The following is a 22,534-nucleotide window of genomic DNA, read 5'->3' on the forward strand; positions in this document are numbered from 1 at the left end:
TATTAGACCCATCTCTGACATCAAATTAAGCAATGACATAATGATATAACTTACATTTTACTATTCAAATCTTAATAGTAAAATGCTCCTCCCAACAGACATTCAGTTGTCTACAAGTAAAATTGCACCTACATGTCTACTAACTCTCATTAGAGTATTACAGGGTACCTGCACAATTTTTAAAGTCAAATTTGAGGCTTTTTAAGACCTTTTTAAGACCTGAAGAAATCAAAATGAATACCGTACATTAGGGGTGCGCAATATTGACAAAAATATGTCTCGATATTTTCAACGTTTTGTCGATAATAATTAGATGATATTTTTAAATTATTTAATGATTTACTGTACAGTTTTTTTATGTTTTAATTAAAGAATACTTTAAATATGAAACTAAAACCACCAGTAGGTGGCGGCAAGTCACTGTCTTAATAAGCGAGTTGTTGGAGTCATTTATTCAACCGATTTGTTCAAACCATAGATATTATATAGAGACTAGATGCCCTATTGGCCGCTGGGCACTGAGAAATGCGGCCGCCATCTTAAACCGGTCGTGTTCCTAGTTTCGTTGCGTGGCAGCAGTGAAGATGCTAGAGCACTGTGGAGTATTTTCCTGTTCTAATCGGCGGACCATCGCAAATAGGGCCCGGGGGATTACTTTTAACATTACCGTACTATTGGTTGTATTTTGTGAATAGAATATTACCAGATAATTGAGAAGGAGCAAGGATCTTTGATATTACTGTACTGATATCGTAGCCAGCTAACGTTAGCTAGGCAATGTTTACTGCACCAGCCGGTGTTCACCTGACATGGAGAGGTGGGGTAAAGTAATAATTACAAGAGCTTCTCGGTTATTTTAGTCCCGTCCGAATGTGCCATCTCAGTAATCATTTCGGACAATGTCAGTAAAGATTACGGCGACTTTTACCTTCTGTAAAAAGGTCCAGGAAAATTACCTCAGGTAACGTTAACGTTTATAAACGTGCGAATAGACCCTCTGTAAATCAAGTAATTTCGTGTTTAAAAGTAGTTTCCTGTGGTTTTTCAAGTATTGAGACGCTTGAAAAGGCATTCAGTTGCGTGTTTTCTCCCTCCCTCAACTCAAGTGTTTTCCACATACCATTCAGATCAGAAAGAAGTTCGAAAGCACTTGTAAGAGGCACGAAACTTACTTTTACCGCAATCCAATCTTAAGTTAATTCATACATTGTTCGACCGGACATAACTGTTTTATATATATATAAATATAGGTTATTTGTGTTTGCGCACGTGATATCAGGAAGCAATGTAAATGTAAAACACACACGTTTCTTCAACTTATTAAAATATCTTACTTTACTGCAACTATCTGTTTCTGCTTCTTTATCATATTTATAGTGTGTGATTTATAAAATAGCTTATATCCTACATCACATATTTTGATTTTGGACGTCTGGTCACTTTATATCTTATATCAGAATATTATATTACTGTTAAGCCTACTATGAATATTAAAATACGCCGAACCATGTGTCCTGTATAATAGCTACATGAATGACCTTTGCAGCAAACAAACCCGCGTGAAAATCAGTTCGGTATTCAGTGAGGTATGATTAATTAAATGCGCTGACAGCTCATTGCACCTGCCATACAGATTACACTGAGTGGAGCGGGTGACCGGTCTAAGATGGCGGCCCCACGGCTCGCCCGCGCCAGTAGGCAGTAGCGGTCGATAGGGCGTCTATCTATATGATGTCTATGGTTCAAACGGCTGATTCATTCAGAAAACAAGTGATTGTTTGTTCATTGAATCGTTAAAATGATTCGTTCAAAACGCGGATTTCAGTAAAAAACAAATCTGTCTGTTGGACTACGGCTTCATTATGAAATTCTCGTCGGCGATATAAAGTGAAAATTGACAATATTGTGTCCAAAAAGTAACTCACAATGTTAACTTTATTGTTCATTTAACTGTTGTATAAAATAAATAGCACATTTGCAATTGTGCAAAGGAAAACGGCACTCTTGATCATGTGATATTCTAATATAACAACATAATATGATATAAATATAAGACAAAAACTAATTTGGGGACATCTATAACTGCACTGACACATCACGCAGTGAAAGCAAGCCTGAGAGACAAACGTGATGTCAGCTCGCACTCGCAGTGCCTCGTACATAGTTAAAACAATGATTAAAATATCATCATAGTTCATAGACAATATTGCACACTCCTAAGCACATAAAGAATGAACTTACAATCGAACTGACATTTACTCGTTTTCTTCTCTCCTCTCGCGTGCAGGAGACAGACGTAGGCTAATATACTGCCGTAAGTGACGCGAATTGTCACGTGAACAAGCAAATCCACAAAGATGACAAAGATAGAAATAAAAATAATAATACGTAGGCCTACGCTAATTAGATAGGTTTAATTTCGAAAGCATTTAGATAAGTCTAAGTCAAAGTGTCATCTGAAATGTAAGACCTTTCATAAGTAAAAATAAGACTTTTTAAGACTTTTTATGGCCTTAAATAAAAAAAATCGAATTTAAGACCTTTTAAGACTTTTTAAGGATCCGCGGGGACCCTGTATTAGTAGAGTATTAGACTGGTAGGGTTAGAATAAGTTGACATGTAGTTGAAAAGTTACTTGTTGTCAGTACAAGTGTCTGTTGGTGGAGCATTACAATAAAGAGTTTGCAGATATTAAGGAGAGAGTCTACTGATACTCTAATGAGAGTTAGTCGACATGTAGTTGCAAAGTTACGTATAGTCAACAGAATGTTCAAAAGGGACCATCAAAATAAAGTGTTATCGTTACTTTAGTTGGTTTAGTTGACAAATCAGCCATTGTAAATAGAAATAGAAACTAAGCCATTACATCTTTATTAAAAGCCTATTCTGACCTCTGCGAGAGTGGTTAGATGAAGTGGACGGACGTCCAACATCTGGGTTCTGCTTCGCCCTCGTCCCGTGAGCCTGACCTGTGGACACAGAAACAGAAAACTCAGAAGACAGAGATGGTAAATATCCAGGACGATCCTGGCTCTGTGTCTGGGTCGGGTCTGGCAGCGGCAGAGGTGGACAGTAACAAAGTACATTTATTTGAGTACTGTACTTAAGTACACTTTTTGAGTATCTGTACTTTACTTGAGTACTATTTTTTCTGGAAACATTTTACTTTAACTTCACTACATTTGAAAGACAAGTATCATACTTTTTACTCCACTAACGTTACATTTATGTCAAGGTCCTTGAGTAGAAAGTAGTTGGATTCTGACATCAATCTGACTTTCATTTTCAATGTTGGGTTTGGTCTTTTAAATGCTCATTTTGTCATTGTTTTGGAGCACACTAGCTTATAACAGTGGCTGACATATTCATCCTAAAAGCCAAAAATCTTTAAATAGGGCACTATTTGAGGGAACAGCCCGAAACTATTGTGGACGTTATTGAGAGCACTTATTCAATCTCACATTCAATCCCACTACAGGAACTGTGTTCTAGAAATAAATTATATATTGATATGAGGGTGGGTAGGCAGGCATAGATTCAGAGGCATAAGGTACTGTAAGTATTACAAACAATAATAAAACAATGCATTGACATTTACTTTAAATTTTTCATACTTAAGTACTTTTAAAAACAAGTACTTCTGTACTTTTACTCAAGTAAAAATCAGTCTTTTCAACTTTTACTTGTAACTGAGTAATATTTAACCAGAAGTATCTGTAACTTACTTTCACTCAAGTAAGGAAATTGTGTAACTTACTTTGTCCATCTCGGGGCAGCGGATCCTGATCACGGTCATCAGAATCGGACGTCCAAACCTCCCGACCAGCCGTCTGACCGAAAGCAGCTCTCCTGGATCTGGAGTGCTCTAAGGATGGAATATTTCACATATCACATAACGTTAGTTTAATCATAATCAATAATCAATGTCTGTGGTCAATTACAGATTTTTACTTCAGTTAAGTTACTCAAATTCAATTCAAGTTTATTCCACATGCAATGAATCAAATAAATGGGATCAAATGGGATCAGTCAGTCATCGTACAACACACCATAACAAATAAATAAAAAATTAAAGCACTCACTTCCTCTTTCGCCCATCATGAAATTACGAGCCATAACCTCCTCCAACCTCCTCCAAACTGCAATAAAATCGGTACAAACAAAATACAAGACAATACAATACAATACAATACAATAGAAATCTCCTCAGAAATAACGTTACTCCCCTGAAAAAAAAATATCAAACAAAAGTATTATCAGAAATTATATGAATTATATAATATAATTAAATTATATATCGTTTTTCAAAAAGTATATATCCTCCGATGTCCTTCAAGAATATAAGTCTCCTCTCAGCAATCCGGAAAAGCTTCAAAGTAGCAAGTTTCGGCCAGAAAATTCTCCGCAAAAGTCAGTCTGTTAATTCGCCTCGTCTCTCAATCAACAGACAGCGGTCGATCGTCGAGCAGAGAGATACATGCAGATCGCAGAATTCATAAAACGCGTCGCCATAGCAACTAACATTCGAATCATAACATGCACGCACGCCCAGACAGCGACCGGTTCGAGTGTAAATATATATGCAGTCAGAATTCATAACCTACATAGCAACTAAAATTCGAACCACGCATGCACGCGCACATCGACTCTGATTTATTAAATAATTGCAACCTTAATGTTGACGTTTTCTTTAATATGATTTTTATTCTTTCAGACCAGTTTTATTATTAAAACCCGTGGAAAATGCGCGCAAAAAGGCACAAGAGAGAATAAATCGGACATCATATAAATTCATAATTAAATTGGCCCTTTTCCGCATATATATCAAGGCCAATCAGCTTTCAATATCACTAATACACCATCCAACCGGTTAGTAGTAGTGGTGAAGAAATCCACATTATTTTTGAATTCTCTATTAAAATTGTTCACAATTGCTACCCAGTTGAGTTAACTATAAACGTGCTAAATTTGCTCTGCAAGTGAACGTCGTCTTGTGGTGCCATCTTATATATTTTTTTAATAATATTTATTATCAATGTCAGTGGTCTGGTCACTTCAAATTGTTACGTTGGTTTCACTTTGTTTTGGTCCATTTAAAAAACAGCCTAAGCGAATGTTTATATATATGTTTATTTTTCTGATTCATCAGAATCATCACATTACAATAAAATCAACTGTATTTAGATGGGAAAATGATTCTCATTTGTTTCATTTCATTAGCCTCCAGACTTGCTTAAAAAAAACAAAAAAACAGAACCATTAAAGCTATTTTTGTGACAGTAACGTCATATAATATATAATATTATAATATTGAAAGTATTGATTTTAGAAATACATCTTATTACGTATGGTATACATAACATATTGTGCTTTTTATTTATTTAGTTAAATTACAAACATTTCAAGTAGCCTACAATGCAACAAAAAACTAAATGAATACAAGGCACTGTAAATACAATTCAAAATGTATAAACCAAAGAATAACAACAACAACTAAAGTATAAATGTACATAATAATAATAAAATAAAAAATTAATAATAAATACAGAAATTAAAGTTTATAATATCAGGGCAGTTATATGTATTTGAAAAGCTTTAAAATTTGTATTGTTTTTATAAGCTTTTTGTTTTGTGATCTCATGTTTAAAAGATATTCTAAGTATATTGTGAGATCAGTGTTATAAAAGGTAATATAGGAGGGTTTCTTTTGAGTTATTTTTGTCTTATGGATATAAAACTTCGCCAAAATAATTAAAAGATTAATGATATAATTTTGTTTTTCAGAAAAAGAATTCACAAATCTAATGACTAGGCAATTTTAAATATTAATATTACACATATTAATTCCATTGGCTGGTCCAGCAACCAATCGCATTGCATCTCGCGTGGGCCGAGGTTCCGTATCTGCTTTACTTTTCGAAATGGATGATCCCCATGGAGAGAGAACCTGGATTTGTAAAGTTGGGACGGTTGTTTTATTCTCAACGATATGAAAAGTGTTGCCACTCCCATTTATTGCACGTTCCCCCGAAATTATATTGCACGACCCGTAAATATGCAGGCAAACGCGGTTGCCTACTATATCAGTCGAGCCAATAGTGCGGCAAGATACTGAAATAGGATTATTATTAACCAATCAGATGTAGCTTATTTAGAACAGCTGTTACACGTATGATTCAGCTTTCGGACACGAGCAGCAGCAAATTGACCATCGCCAAGGACATTATTTCTGTGATTGTAAGTATTAATTTAATTAGAATATGATATCTATATAAAATGTTTGTTTTGTACGCTGTGTTGTTAAGCGTCTCGTTAGTGTCGTTTTAACCCTTGTATGGTGTTCGGGTCTGTAGGACCCGGTTTCATTTTTGATCAAAAGAAAAATTATACGATTAATTATTTTTTCAAACTCAGACTCATTGGCCTTGGCTCATTTTCTGTGAAGAATATATATCTGAACACATTTTCAATGACCACACCACACACCACACACCCACACCCACACAGGCTGTCCGGCTAAACCCGGGGCTAATAAAAGTGTGGAAATTGTAGGTCCTGTGTACCTTTACTCTGTCCTCCTCCTCCTGTCAGAGCATATTGTTATTGTGTGTGTGTGTGTGTGTGTGTGTGTGTGTGTGTGTGTGTGTGTGTGTGTGTTCTTGTATATGGTTTATGAGGACACAAATGTGTATAATGACATGGGTATTACAACGTAAACATGGTTTATGAGGACATATGTGTCCTTCTAAACCAAACGGCATAAAAAACATACTAAATCTGTGATTGGTAGGTTTAGGGGTAGGGTTAGTGTAGGGGGATAGATTATACAGTTTGTACATTAGAAAAACCATTACGCCTATGGAGAGTCCTCATAAACCACATATCTGAGTGAGTGAGTTGTGTGTGTGTGTGTGTGTGTGAGATTGTAAGTGTGAGTGCAAGAGTGAGTTCTGTGTTTCTTAAAGGTATACTCCACCAGACAGTTTTAGATACCATTGACTTCCATAGTAGGAAAAAAATATATACTATGGAAGTCAATGGTATCTAAAACTGTCTGGTTACTGACATTCTTCTAGATATCTTCCTTTCTGTTCAGCAAAAGAAAGAAATTCATACAGGTTTGAAACAACATGAGGGTGAGTATATGATGACAGAATTTTCATTTTTCGGTGGAGTATCCCTTTAAAGGGTCAGTAAGAAGCCAATATTCTAACTGGAGAGCTAACTGTACGTTCACACCGCCGCCGACTTGAGCTGCAAAGAAGCTCTGGCCGCCCTGTCAAGGACGCTTGTCAAAAAGTACGGGGAAGCTTGTTGACGCTTTGGCCGCTCTGAAGTCTGTGTCACACCATGAAATGTTATAACGACAGCATTTTTATAACCGTTTTGGTCACATTTGGTCGGGAAAAAATAATAATTAGCTATTATTATTATCATTAACAGTGAGTGCGCGCGCGCGGCCGGGGCTCTCTCTCTCTCTCTCTGCTCGTTCGTATATATGCCCTGTCAAGCGCGCCCTGTTAAACTGACAGGACTTAAAAACACATGCAAATGATAAACTTTCACTCTATGGTTAAACTGTGCAATTAATCCGATAATGATAAGAAACCCAGCAACGGCGATGATCAACTTCTCCTCCATTTTCTCGGAACTAATGTTTTGGTAGGAACGAAAGTTTACATCGTATGTTTCTCCGGAATCAGCCATCGCGAAGGACGTCTATATTTTATTTTTATTTATTTTTTATTGCAATTTTAACAAACAGAACAAGTCGATACATACAAGAAATATAAACAATCTTTCAAAACAAAAGAGAAATTATGATTCAGTATACATTAAAAGAGGAAATGTGAAAGACATTTAAATCTATTCAACAATAGTCTTAAAAAGGAAAAAGAGAGAAGAGAAGAAAAAGAAAGAAGAGGGCACAAAAAAGAAAAACATATTAAGGGAGAATATTAAACATGGCACAAATTCTGGATGTTTTCATTGCTTTCTTGTTAACAGAAGTTGAAATTGTATTTAAATACATCTTCAATTCTTCTTTGAAAAAGCTAAAGGGGTTTACTTTTCATATATTTACATTTATGGATATGAAACTTTCCAATATATAAAAGAAGGTTTATACAAAAACTTGCATTAATTAGATTCTTGTCTTTGACATAAAACCCAAAAAGAATGTGTCTAAATGATAAAGAAAAGTTACAAAAAACCTTTTGGACAATCAGAGCATCAATATTATTCCAGAAAGACCGAGCAAAAGGACATTCCCAAAACAAATGATCAACAGTTTCAGAAGAGGCTTCACAAAAAGAGCAGGAAGTATCAATATCATTTCTAAATTTCTTTAAAAAGTATTTAACTGGATAAAATCTTTGAATAATTTTATAGGATATTTCTTTAACTTTATTTGTTAGAAAGAATTTCTGAGGAAGTGACCAAACATATGACCATTTAATAACATCAAAAAGGTTATTCCAATAAGAAATGGAGGAAGGAATTGAAGTAACAGGGTCCAAAAATAATGACCTGATTTTATAGTTGGATTTATGTATTGAAAAACAAATAGAACCAACCACAGTGGATTCAGGGCTAGGGGGATCAACAGAAGTCACTGTAGCACTATTGTTGTTTCTAAACAGCATACAGATTTCCAAAGAGATGGCCTTGAAAACTATATTAAATTCTTTACTAGATACTGGAAATTGGTATCCTGAAACAAAATCGGAATAATTCAATAAATTACCTTCGCTATCAAATAGCTGGTTTACTAACATCACTCCATTATTGAACCAGTTTTCAAGAAATAAAGATTTCCTCTTATGTAGAATATTACAGTTGTTCCAAATTAAAAAATTGTGTGGCGAGAAATTATGCTTGTAAATAAGTCTCCAAGCCATAAGCATCTGCTGGTGATAATTGGAAAGTTTGACAGGAAGTTTACTGACTGAATAATTGCATATTAAAAGGAAATGTATACCTCCTAATTGAGAAAATATATATCTTGGGATTATACTCCAAATAGAAGATTGATTGTGAAGGAAACGTTTAAGCCAATTGATTTTTAAAGTATTGTTAAGAGAATCAAAATCAATGAAATTTAAGCCACCTTTATTATAAGAATTCAAAATAACTGATTTTCTAATATAATGAGTTTTATTTTTCCAAAGAAATTTGAGCAACATTACATCAATCAACTTGCAAGTAGATTTATCCACAAATAAAGACTGAGCAGCGTAGGATAAGCGGGAAATCCCTTCTGCTTTAGTAAGCAGAGTTCTGCCTTTCAAAGATAGATCTCTTAACAACCAAAGGTTAAATTTTTTTTGTGTTTTCTCCACAACTGAACTAAAATTCATCTTACATCTTAGTTTAGTATCTTTTATTATTTTTATTCCTAAATAGGTGACACTTTCTTTGATGGGAATGTTTGAGATAGAAGTTGCAGCACATTTTTTTTATCGGGAGTAATTTATTAACATTAAGCAAAAGGCCAGATGCATTAGAGAAAGACTGAAGAGAGGTTAAAGCAATTGGGATCTGAGAGACATCTCTTAGAAACAATGCTGTATCATCTGCCAGTTGGCTAATAAACAATTCCGTACCAGCAATAGAAATTCCCTTCACAGGGCTCTCTTTAATATGTAAATTAAAAAATTGTGTAGCTATTAGAAAAAGATATGGGGAAATGGGGCAACCTTGTCTTACACCACGCTTTAAAGAAAATCTAGGAGAAGTGCCATTATTGAGTCGGATAGAGCTATTACCATTACAGTAAAGCATTTTAATACATTTGCAAAAAAAATGACCGAAACACAATCTGTGCAGGGCTTGTAACATAAATTCGTGTTCTGAGCAATCAAAGGCTTTATAATAGTCAAGAAAGAGGATAAAACTATCAGTAGAAATAAGATCTGAATAATCCAACAAGTCAAAAATCAAGCGTATATTATTAGAAATATGTCTCTGATGTATAAAACCTGATTGGCACTCATCTATTATATTATTAAGAATAAGTTTTAGCCTTTTTGCTAAAACTAAGGCAATCATTTTATAATCGGTATTCAATAAGGAAATCGGGCGCCAATTTTCTAATAGAAGGGGATCTCTATTGGGCTTGGGAATCAAAGTTATTAGCCCTTGACATAAAGAGGAAGGAAGCGTTGTTTTCTCAATACTCTCTAAAAACATTTTATGTAAAAAAAGGTGCTAATTTTTTACTAAATGCTTTATAAAACTCTGCAGATAGCCCATCAGTACCTGGGGATTTGTTACTTTTTAAATTATTTATAGAATCAAGAATTTCTGAAAGACTAATGGGTGCATCACACAGACTACAATCTTCATTATTAATTTGTTTTATGTGAGATAAGGAATCAAAAAATTCCGTGTTCATTCAAAAATTCAAAAAAAAAAGAATATTATTATAAATCTTTCCTTCAAAGGAATCCCTTAAGACTTAAATCTTTCAACCTTCTTTTAACCTTCAATCTTCTTACGACTTCCATCTATCAATTTTCCTTTAACTTTCTTTTCTCCCTCATTTACTCACACGTTCTTTCCACTTTCTTTAGCACTGCGTTCACATTCTTTCTCAGACGAAAACTTTAATGTCGTCATTTAAATACTGTTCTACTTTCAGACCCACATTAATACACGTCACTTTCACATTATCACCTTCTGAGTGGGCATTTACAGTTGCGGGCTAAATGCCCTGCTGACATAGGAGAAATTAAAATAATTAAAAGAAATAAGAATAATTAAAACAGTTTAGAAAAATAGAATAAAATACAGTACAGTAAAAACAGTCGGACGAACAGCGGCACAGTGCTCATTCAGTAAATGCATAGCTAAACAAAAGTGTTTTGAGTCTGGATTTGAATGTGACCACTGTAGGAGCACATCTGATCTCCTCTGGAAGCTGGTTCCAGCTGTGGCTGGCATAATAGCTAAAAGCAGACTCACCATGTTTAGAGTGAACCCTTGGTATTTCTAGCTGATATGATCCTAATGATTTGAGTGATCTGTTGGGTTTATATTCAGTGAGCATATCTGCAATGTATTGAGGTCCTAGGCCATTGAATGATTTATATACCAGTAATAATACTTTAAAATCAATCCTAAATCTAACTGGGAGCCAGTGTAAAGACCTGAGGACTGGTGTGATATGTTCATATTTTCTGGTTCTGCTCAGAATCCTAACGGCAGCGTTCTGTATGAGCTGCAACTGTCTTATGGTCTTTTTGGGAAGGCCAGTGAGGAGTCCATTACAATAATCCACCCTGCTGGTGATGAAAGCATGCACAAGTTTCTCTAAGTCTTGTCTGGAAACAAAGCATCTAATTCTTGCAATATTTTTCAGATGATAGTATGCTGATTTAGTTATTGCTTTGACATGACTACTGAAACTAAGGTCTGACTCTAGTGTCACACCAAGATTCCTGACTTGATGTTTAGTTGTTTGACCCCTGGAGTGAAGGTATGCGTTCACTTTGAGAACTTCATCTTTGTTTCCAAACGCAATAACTTCAGTTTTGTCTTTGTTTAATTGAAGAAAGTTTTGACACATCCAACTGTTGACTTCATCAATGCATTGGCACAAGGAGTCAATGGGGCTGTAATCATTAGGTGATAGGGCTAAGTACAGCTGTGTGTCGTCTGCATAGCTGTGGTAAGCAATTTGATTATTTCTCATTATTTGGCTCATTGGGAGCATATACAGGTTGAACAGGAGTGGTGCAAGGATTGACCCTTGAGGGACTCTGCATGTCATGGATGTCCACTCAGACTTATGGTCTTCTATACTAACAAAATAACCTCTCCCATCTAAGTATGACCTGAACCATTTTAGGACTATCCCAGAAAGCCCCACCCAGTTTTCCAGCCTGTCCAGAAGTATGTTATGATCGACAGTGTCAAATGCAGCACTGAGGTCGAGTAGTACCAGCACTGATAATTTGCCTGAATCAGTATTTAAGCGGATATCGTTTATTATCTTTATGAGCGCTGTCTCTGTGCTGTGGTGCGGTCGGAAACCAGATAGAAAATTGTCAAAGTATCCATTCGAGCTTAAGAATTTGTTCAGCTGATTGAAGATAACTTTTTCTATGATCTTGCCTATGAAAGGAAGATTTGAGATCGGTCTATAGTTGCTTAATATGGTCTTATCCAGATTGCTCTTTTTCAGGAGGGGCTTGACAACTGCAGTTTTAAGGCAGTTTGGAAAACTCCCAGAGAGAAGTGAGGCATTTACCACTTCTAGAAGATCTGCTTCTAAACTGTTTAGCACACTTTTGAAAAAAGATGTGGGAAGTGTGTCAAGAGCGCATGTTGATGTTTTGAGGTGTTGTACGGTTTCTTCCAAAATTTTGCCATCAATTTCTTTGAAGTCAGACATAGTAACTACTTTCTCAGGTGGTCTGATCTGTCTGACCCCAGTGCAACTCAAGGATGTGCTGATCACCTTTCTAATATTATTGATTTTCTCAGAGAAGTAAGAAGCAAACTCACTGCACTTGCTGTTTGAGAGCATTTCACTGGGAATCTGGCTTGGGGGGTTTGTCAGTCTCTCTACAGTAGCAAAAAGAGTGCGTGTGTTGTTTAAATTGCTGTTTATAACATTTGAGAAGAAAGTCTGTCTAGCTTTGCCTAGTTCCATATTGAAAGCATGAAGGCTGTCTTTGTAGATGTTATAATGGACTACAAGTTTTGTCTTCCGCAACATGCGCTCTGCTTTTCTGCATTTTCTTTTCATATTTTGCACTGCTGTTGAGTTTCTCCAAGGTGCTTTTTGTCTGCCACTAGGGGTGTGACGATAACCGCATCACCGCAATATCGCGTTAATGAGATGCCTACCGCGGTGTGAGGTCATCACCGCACTTTTTTTTTTTTTTTTTTGAAAGTTACAGGAGTGCATATGGTGTGTGATATGAACTATAAACACATTAATATTTGCTTATAATTTACTGTATTCTGCGAGTCCCATGTTCAAGTGCTTCTGGAGAAAAAAAAACGCTTCCTGCGCAAGGGAGGGACAGTCCGTTAAACATATGGGGGATTAATTTTTTTGTGTGTTTCTGATTATTATTAATTAACTGCTAGGTTTCAGTACTTGTGATGTTTACAGATAATGTTCAATTAAATACAAACAAACACAGGCATAAAAGACAAGCATAACGTAAACAGTTGGAGTTAGATTTTAATTGCAAGTAGCGATCTCTTATGTGGTAACTGTTATAGGCAATAACAGTTGACGGCGCTAGCCGAATGACATTATTCAAAAAATAGCCACGAATATAGTGTCTAAGCCAAATACTGTGTCGCCTTTGAGGCAGGTGACAATTAAGGGGAACCCGGTGAATTTGGACAAGGCAATATGCCATATTTGTCGCACAAAAGTATGAGGCGCCGGACTGGACAAAAGAGAAGCGAACTGCGCGAGCGAGCGACAATGCTCGAGAGAGACCGAAAGTGCGCGAGAGAGACCGAGTGTGTCTGCGCGCGCGAGCGAAAGTGCGCGAGAGAGACCGAGTGTGTCTGCGCGCGCGAGCGAAAGTGCGCGAGAGAGACCGAGTGTGTCTGCGCGCGCGAGCGAAAGTGCGCGAGAGAGACCGAGTAGTGTCTGCGCGCGAGAGAGACCGAGTGTGTCTGCGCGCGCGAGCGAAAGTGCGCGAGAGAGACCGAGTGTGTCTGCGCGCGCGAGCGAAAGTGCGCGAGAGAGACCGAGTAGTGTCTGCGCGCGAGAGAGACCGAGTGTGTCTGCGCGCGAGAGAGACCGAGTGTAATATAATATAAAATAAAAACAAGAATTAAATTATTACCACTGAATTAGCAGGATGTAGCTTATACTTTCTTTCTCTCTTAACAGACTGTTGTCTTCAATTCATATTACAGTTTTTCTCGATTGTTTACACACATTTTCTGAAAGCATGCCTCATATTCTCAGAACTCTACACACAAATCCAAAAAAACACACACAATGGGCAAAACCCCTCAATTCTCCTGCAAAATGAAACTTTACATTCAAAACAATGTTATTTCTTCTCAAAATGGTATTTTGTTTTCAAATGACACACACAGACCATCATATGAATAGACATTTATAAGAACCAGTTGAACACTGATGTGCTCAGTGTAAAACACTATGATGAATGGAAAACACTTCTTCTCCATTCATCATAATGACTTAGGCCTTTTTTTGTTCAGTGTTACACTTACTACAGACAGTACATACATAAGTGTGCTGTAAAATATTTGAGAATATTGTTTTTATACTCAGAACACACAAATACATGGTAACAAATATATTTTATTTTTCCCACAAAAACAATGTACACAGTGTACATCCCAACCAACACAAAGTTGTACATACAGTGGTCTACATACAAAACAACAGAAGAATTTACTGTATACAGTTACAGTAAAAAAAATAAATCCAATGTTGGCATCCACTGCTCCATTGAAGAGCTGACCTGTTGCCCTTTTATGCTAAAGCTCTGATTGCTAATTGTAAAACTGTGTGACGGGTGTTTGCCCATGTGATGAGTCAGTGTGCATATTTGAATGGCAGTGTGTTCCTTGTGAAAACAAGAGATTTTCTGCATGAAAATTGTTCCAAAAGCAGAGAATTGTGTGTAGTGTTTTGAAAAAAGTGTGTTTTAGAAGTACAATTTGAGTGTAAAGCAGGAATTGTGCTTGTAGTTTAGCAGAACTGGTTCAGGGGGTTGGTGAATGAGTTACATGTTGTGGTCATTGTGTCTCAAGTACCAGAAAATGTGTGGAAACAATCGAGAAAAACTGTATTATTCAATAAACCAAACCCCAGTGTAACCCGTCCCTAAATAGAACCACAAAACTGGCAAATTACTGATAAATTACACAATTAAAAGAGACAACTTCTTTCAAAATATCGATTCAGTGACCATGACTTGGATAAAGACTTGGAAATGGAGAACGGACGACATAAACTCATGGATACCAAGAAAGAGAACAGAGACTATGCAGACTGTGATTTGAATCAGATAGAAGATGGAAAAACTTTTTTGTCTGTCCCAAGTAGCCTACTACAAGGGAATATTTTTTCTACAATTTGCAGCACTGAATTTGTCATTCTTTAGCCTACTCTAAGTGACTCAGAGAAACATTACTATTTTGCTCGAAAAAAAAAAATTATTTTATATTGTAATTATTTTTTATATGCATTGTATTTATAATTAATATTAGGAAAGACTAGAGATAGTATCTTCTGTTATAATTATTATTATTGCAATTAATATGACCTATTATTATTTAAATAATATCAAATAAGCCCTGCATGACATAATGATATTATTATAAATTAGCATTGGTCTCTTAAACATATGTATTTAAGCACGAAAAAGTAAATTATGAGTTAGAATATCAACAGGTGATACAGTACGTGAGCAAAGGCACTAAGTTTCAGGTAAAATGGGCCAATATAAAAAAATAGAACAACACAGGTAATTTCGGCTGAAATCATTTTATTTTTAACAGTAAATTGACACTGCTATCTTAAGTCTGATAAAGCAAATGTATTTCATTACGCTAAATAGAAAGTTTAACGAATATTTTATTAAAAAATACAATTCAAACTTAACTGATCATAATCATAGTGTTTATGTACACTGGTGTATTTTGTGTGCATGTGTGTATGCTTGTCAAATAATGTCAAACATTTTGTTAAAGATGATAACATCTCCGAAAAAGAAAGAAAAAAACACTTTATTTCCTGTAGCTACATATCAGACCAATTAGATGTTTTGCTGCATTCTTATCAAAGGGAGTCTTTGCAGATATACCATCTAGATGCCATTATCCTCTCCACAGCTCTCGTGGGTCTGATCTCGATCTCGGTGAATAACATCCAGTCATTGTTATTTGACGCTTAAGAAACGTAAAACCTGGTTGTGGTACAGTGTTCATTAACTATATAGGTTATGAAATCTTACTATTACTGCCTGAATTCAATCTTATTAAATCGTATATGAAAGTTTTTGCTCGAATAATTTATATTTATTAAATAGTTCAAAGCAAGACGTGTGTAGTAGGCAGCCTACTGATTATTGCTGTCCATTAATCTAACGTCCATGCCTCTTATATAATAATTATATATTACTTTGTACCAATTAGCCTACTAAACTAATGCTCGGACACACTCGGTCTCTCTCGCGCGCAGACACTACTCGGTCTCTCTCGCGCGCAGACACTACTCGGTCTCTCTCGCGCACTTTCGCTCGCGCGCGCAGACACACTCGGTCTCTCTCGCGCACTTTCGCTCGCGCGCGCAGACACACTCGGTCTCTCTCGCGCACTTTCGGTCTCTCTCGAGCATTGTCGCTCGCTCGCGCAGTTCGCTTCTCTTTTGTCCAGTCCGGCGCCTCATACAAAAGTATCCGTCTCGCGAGGAAATACAACTAACTTAAGACCACATCTTAGAAAAATTAACCATCCTGTGGCGTTTGCTGGACTTAAGTGCAGCACACCTACCTTAGGTCGGCGACACACTGGCTGCGTGGCGTGTCCGTTTTTATTTCGGCTCCCATGTTAGCAGGTTAGAGCTCGCACACTGCCTGCGTGAGACGCGCGTCTCAGTTGCGGCACGAGGCGCGCGGAAAAAAGCGTGCATGCTAGAAATAGAACCGACGCCTATTTTTCACGCAAGCCTGTTGGAAGCGTTTCCTGGCAAAATAGAATAGGAAAAAAATGTTTGTATGTCATTTTGACATGAATACATATTAATACATTACATTTTGATGTTTGAAAGTTTAGGTTTTGACATAAATGCAGATATAGCCTAAATGTAATTAAAAAAAATATGATCGATTTTCAAATATTGCACCTGTCAATACAGAACGAAATATTCTGTAGCCTATTTTGCCATCAATACTGCCGACGCTGTCTTTGCTGTTATATATTTATGTTTAACATTAAGTAAAGGCCTTCCACAACTCTCTCCCCATATGTCGAATATATCACCAATGAGGCTTATATGTCACCTAGCAGCAGCAGCGCTGTTTCTGGTGTGCAAAGACATAAAAAAAGCCACGCAGCTGACACGCAACAGAAACGCCACACTCACACCATGCAGCCAGTGTGTCGCCGGCCTTAATTAATAGTTAATTATTAATATTTACAATTTAATTAAATGTTAATTTGTTTATTTGTTAATAAAGAATACTGCTTTATGTTATTCATTTCCATTGTCATTTACAAGCTACATGCGTTCTTGATCGCGTCTGCAGTGTGTGACGCGGCCGCGGGTGATTTATTTTTTTAAAAAAAAATTTTTTTTGGGGGGGGGGGTGGGTGGGGGGTCGGTTAACCGCCAAACCGCGAGATTTGTTGCTTCTTTACCGCGGTAAGAAAAAATCCCATACCGTCACAGCCCTATCTGCCACTCTTCTTCCTGACTTTAACAGGAGCAATATCATCAATTATATTTTTAACTTTTGAGTTAAAAGAATCAAGGGGAAAATCAACAGAGTCAGCAGATATGCTTGGTGTTAAAGATATAGCCTTCATAAATAGTACACTAGTGTTCTCATTTAAGCATCTCTTCTTGACAGACACAGATCTAGCTTCAGTGGCAGGAGAGATCAATATATCAAAGAAAATACAGAAATGATCAGACAGTGCTACATCCTTAATAACAATCGATGAAATGTTTAGACCCTTACTGATAAGTAAATCTAGAGTGTGTCCATGATTGTGTGTGGGTCCATGTACATGCTGAGTCAGATCAAAAGTTTTTAAAACAGTTTTGATTTCTTTTGCCATATTGTTTTCTGCATTATCTATGTGAATGTTAAAATCTCCAGCAATGGCAAAACAGTCAAACTCTGAGGTAATTGTTGATAACAGTTCTGTAAAGTCCTCAGCAAAGGCTGGAGAATATTTTGGAGGCCTGTAAATAATGATAAGTAAAATGCGAGGAGCACCTTTTAACACAATACCCAGATATTCGAAAGATGGGTAATTCCCAAATGATATTTGCTTACATTGATAGATATCTTTAAAAAGAGCAGCTAGACCCCCACCTCTCTTAACAGCTCTGCAGACACTCATAAAAGTAAAGTTAGGAGGGGCTGTTTCATTGAGGATTGTTGCACTGCAGCTGTCTTCTAGCCAGGTTTCATTTAGAAACATAAAGTCCAGGTTGTTTGTGGTTATTAAGTCGTTGACTAGAAGTGATTTATTTTTGAGTGAGCGAATGTTTAAAATTGCTAACTTAACAGTCTTACATTTTGTCCCCACAGCAATCTTAGTTTGACATGTAATAGGCACCAGATTAGTTGGGTTTGCTGTACGGCTATTGAAGGCCTTAGACTTTCTATCTTGTAATAGAACAGCAATAGAGAAAGATACAGGCACACTGGGTTCCCGCTTGTTCTGTAAACATTTGAGAAAGTTACTGTTATCATAGCAGGAACCCGACACATATCACTGAGAGCTGGTATCAGTTGTTTTTGGTTCACCTCGAGCAGATGGAGGAGGGTGTGGGCCCTGGCGTTTTGGCCGAAGAGGCCGAAGAGCTCTCACAGAAGGAGGGGGCGGGCGAGCTCGGCGCACAGGCTTCGGTGTTTGAGGTGCCTGACGTTTTTTGGTTGGTATCTGGGGGCTTGCAGCAAAAGAGTGGGATAGTCTGGTTCCAGCATGCACCAATTCTTCCATTTTCTGTGAGAAGCACAAAAGTGGAGTTGCTGGCGAGAGTGAGAAAGTATCTGGTGAAAGGGGCTGTTGCTCAGGTGTTATCGGAGGCTGGGATATGCTGTCCTGGCTTCCCTGGCTGTTTTCCAGGAAATCGTCCTTGGGTGTTGAATCTTCGAGCAGTTCTAATATGTCTGTCTGTGGTGAGCTCTGTGGGCAGGGCTCAGCTGAGATTGTGTCCGTGAGCAGAGGTTGTTGTGGCTCAGTGGTGTTATCATTGTCCTTGTGTGATATGTCAACCGCATGTCCATTTTGCTGCTGAAGTGAAGTCCCGTGTTCATTCATACTGTTTCCAGGTGTGTGTGTGTCGTTCAGATTGACACACACTGCAGAAGGATGATTGAGGGAGAAGTCGATATTGTCCTTTAACACTCTTGAACCAAGTTTGTTTGGGTGATGGCCATCCCGATGAAATAGTTGTCTCTGACTCCAGAAAAGATTGAAGTTGTCAATGAAGTTTACTCCTTTTATATTGCAGGTTTTTTGCAGCCATGTATTAATCCCAAGCAGCCGTGAAAACCTGTTTGTTCCTCTTGCTGGGAGTGGTCCACTGATGAATGTTTGAACTTTCAGTCTTTTAAGTGTTTCAAAAAGTTCATTGAAATCCTTCTTAAGGAGTTCTGACTGCTCTTTATGAATATCATTCTTCCCCACATGAATTATGAGTCGATTTGCAGTCTTATGTTTCATTAGAATGTTCTGAAGTTCCCTGTTTATATCAGAAGTTGTAGCTTGTGGAAGGCAGCATGTAGTTGTATCCCTGCTGCTAATGTTTCTGATTATGGAGTCCCCCACTATCAGAGTCCTGGGCTCGGCTGCGCTCTGAGCTGAGTGCCGCTGTCTGCTCGACCTTGAGCGCCAGTTAGCATCAGTGTTAGCCACTGGCTGATACAGTCTGTGTTCGATCATATTCATCATGTTTGGGGATTCCTCATTTACATTCATTAGTACTTCAAATCTGTTCTCAAGATGTATAGGTGTTGGTTGGAGACCAGTGTTTGCAATCTTTGTCAGAGCTGTATCTGGGGTAGAGGATGCTACTGCGGTAATATGTGGGGCTCGTGACAATCTGATGTCTCGAGTGCCTTTGGGTCTCGCTCCCTGTTTGTGCCATCGATTAGTAAGTCGATCGGCTTGTTTCTCTACCTGTCGAGGAGCACTAGTTTCATGGGACTCACCGGCTATATGCTGAGGGTGTCCATGACGAAGCTCTGTTGTGTGTTCCGTCTGGTTTGGTGTTCCCGTAAATAACTTTGTTTCAAGAACTGCAATCCTTTGTAAAAGTCTGTGGCAGTTAGTGCAGCAAGTAGATTCCAGAAGAGGCATTTTCTCTCTTATCCTTGTAGGCAGCTGTGTTTTTCTTTCCCCGGAATGTAAGCTGGTCGGGTAGAAGAATTCTGCGTTTTTGTGGTAATCCAAACTTTGTCGTTTGAGCACTGTGCTGATTTGCTGAAGTTAAAATTAGGTGATAAAAGGAGCTAAAATATAAAAATATAGAAGATAAAATATAAAAAGCGATAGAGCAAAGCGCGGAGCAGTAAGCAAGAGCGTCCGAACGGTAGCTGAGCTGAGCAGGAAATAGGCAGAATTCTGCTCACCCTCCTCTAGCCAATTCCGTCGAGATCTGATGAAGGCGCCTTCAGCCTTCCGTTTATATACATCCTCTAAATTATGTTTTTGATCAACAAGCTCAATTTTTTCTGAGTCTGTAAGATCTACATTTTTACATGATAATGCCGAAATTCTAGCCATAATCTGGTTTTCATTACTTTTTCTTAATTTTGCTAACGAACTACTATATTTCCAACAATACTTCCCAATTTCGTATTTAAGAAGTTCCCAATTAATGCAAAACATATTCTCTTTATTAGCTTTATGCCAATCAAAGGAAATTAAGTTATTAATCTTAGTGAGAACTTCGTTGTGTTGAAGAATTGAGGTGTTAAGTTTCCAATATGAGGATCTTTTACTCAGTGAGGGAGCGGATACAAATGGAATACAGATAGAAATGGCCTTATGGTCAGAAAATGGTGAGGGAAGTATATCAGTCTTTATATTTGATAACTCTGCTGAGGTCAACCAAAAATCAAGTCGGGATTGTCTAGAAAGGGAATTATTGTTCCATGTGAATACTTTTTGCAAGGGATGGGTTTCTCGCCACACATCAACAACAGAAATTTTTTGCATAAAGGATAATAAATACTCAGAATTAGTATTAGTAGATTTGGGGGGGGGTACAATTCTATCCAAGGTACAATTCAAAACAACATTAAAATCACCACCGAATATTAAGGAAGAATTTGGAAATTTAGATAACATATGACATATACGCATTTCTAATTTATTAAAAAAAAACGTATTATCTTTTGGTGAATTATATCCATAGACATTAGCAGTAATACAAGTCATATTTGCAAACTGAAAAGCTAGTATAATGTAGTGACCATTGATGTCACAATCAGTAGCCAGAATCTTTCCACCAAAATTATTTTTTAAAATACAAACTCCGGCAGAGTATTCATTTCCATGAGACATCCACATTTCCAAACCCCATTGTGATCTCCATAAATTGACATCTTGCAAAGTTGAATGAGATTCTTGTAAAAAACAAAGATCTGTGTTGAGACTTTTAAGATACAGAAAGACTGCTTTACGCTTAAGAATGTTTCGTAGCCCTCTACAATTTAAAGAAATAACAGATAAGGACATAGAAGAATAAAGAGAAGAAAAAGAACAGAACAGTAATAGAAGAGAGAATTAGTTCTGAGAACAAGTATAAGGACTAAGTCACCGAGACAGAGAACCTAACTGGTCAGAACAAGCAAGGGATGAGGTCAACAATCCCTTCATTAATCTATCTAGAAAATAAATATGTACAATTGAGGAACAACTATAATTCCCCCTTTTAAGGGGGTTGAAATAATTCGCATTGTTTACTTAAATCGATGAAAGTCTCAAATAATCCTATTTATTTTTAAGCGAAGGACGTCTATATTCTGATTGGTTTCTGGCGTTTTGCCGCTGCTTGCCGCTGAACCGCGTCATAGCTCATTACCATAAAGTTGAGCTACTTTCAACTTTTTGATTGACGCTCAAAACGCCCAAAACGCGACGCCAATGGATTTGCCGCTCCTTGCAGCTGAGAGAAGAGAGAAGCCAGCTTCCATTGAAAATGAATGACTTCCGGTAACTTTGGAAGCTCAAGTCGGCGGCGGTGTGAACGTACAGTAAGAGCTCAAGTTAGAACTGCATGTAATAGAAACAAAATTATAAGTATAACTATCAAACATAGTATTTTGGTTATTTAACTTTAAAATATATATTTTATTGGATATATTTTATTGTATTTTGGTTAACTGGCCGGTATTTTGAGATCGCAATAGACGTGAAGGACTATAATGCGTTAAGAGCTCGCTCAAGTACTGGGGAGCTAAACCATTTAGTGCTTAACATAACCCATAACATTACTATAGTAGAAGTTTGGGGACTAAACACATAAATAGAAACCGGTTTATTCCACGATCTCGACACCTCAGTGTGGAGATAGGGAAAAAACGGCATTGCCCGACGAGGAGGCTGAGATATAGAGTTTTACTTATATTTTCACTCTCATAATAACCGGCTGGCCAGTAATATTTAACTTAGCAACAGCACTAGATGAAACCTCCTTTTAAAAGCTCCTCTTTATTCAACAGAGTTATGAGCTGACTTGTTTATTTATTTATTGAAAATTCATAAACATCTGCTTTATTCTTTATATTTTTAATTGTTTTGTTCTCTTAACAAAAACACTAACGATACCAATTCC

The 22,534-nt window shown here is 37.1% G+C and overlaps 1 long non-coding RNA gene across 1 annotated transcript; it reads right to left on the minus strand.

The window, feature by feature from the left end:
* Positions 1-15,483: 15,483 nt before the first annotated feature.
* On the minus strand, positions 15,484-17,267 carry LOC309508676. The gene is made up of 2 exons (XR_014209666.1): positions 16,312-17,267; positions 15,484-16,228 (listed from the first exon to the last, which is right to left on the minus strand). It is a non-coding gene; the product is annotated as an uncharacterized lncRNA (long non-coding RNA).
* Positions 17,268-22,534: the final 5,267 nt, after the last annotated feature.

Source organism: Leuciscus leuciscus (genome assembly GCF_965113295.1).
Source record: "Leuciscus leuciscus genome assembly, chromosome: 10".
NCBI lineage: Eukaryota > Metazoa > Chordata > Actinopteri > Cypriniformes > Leuciscidae > Leuciscus > Leuciscus leuciscus.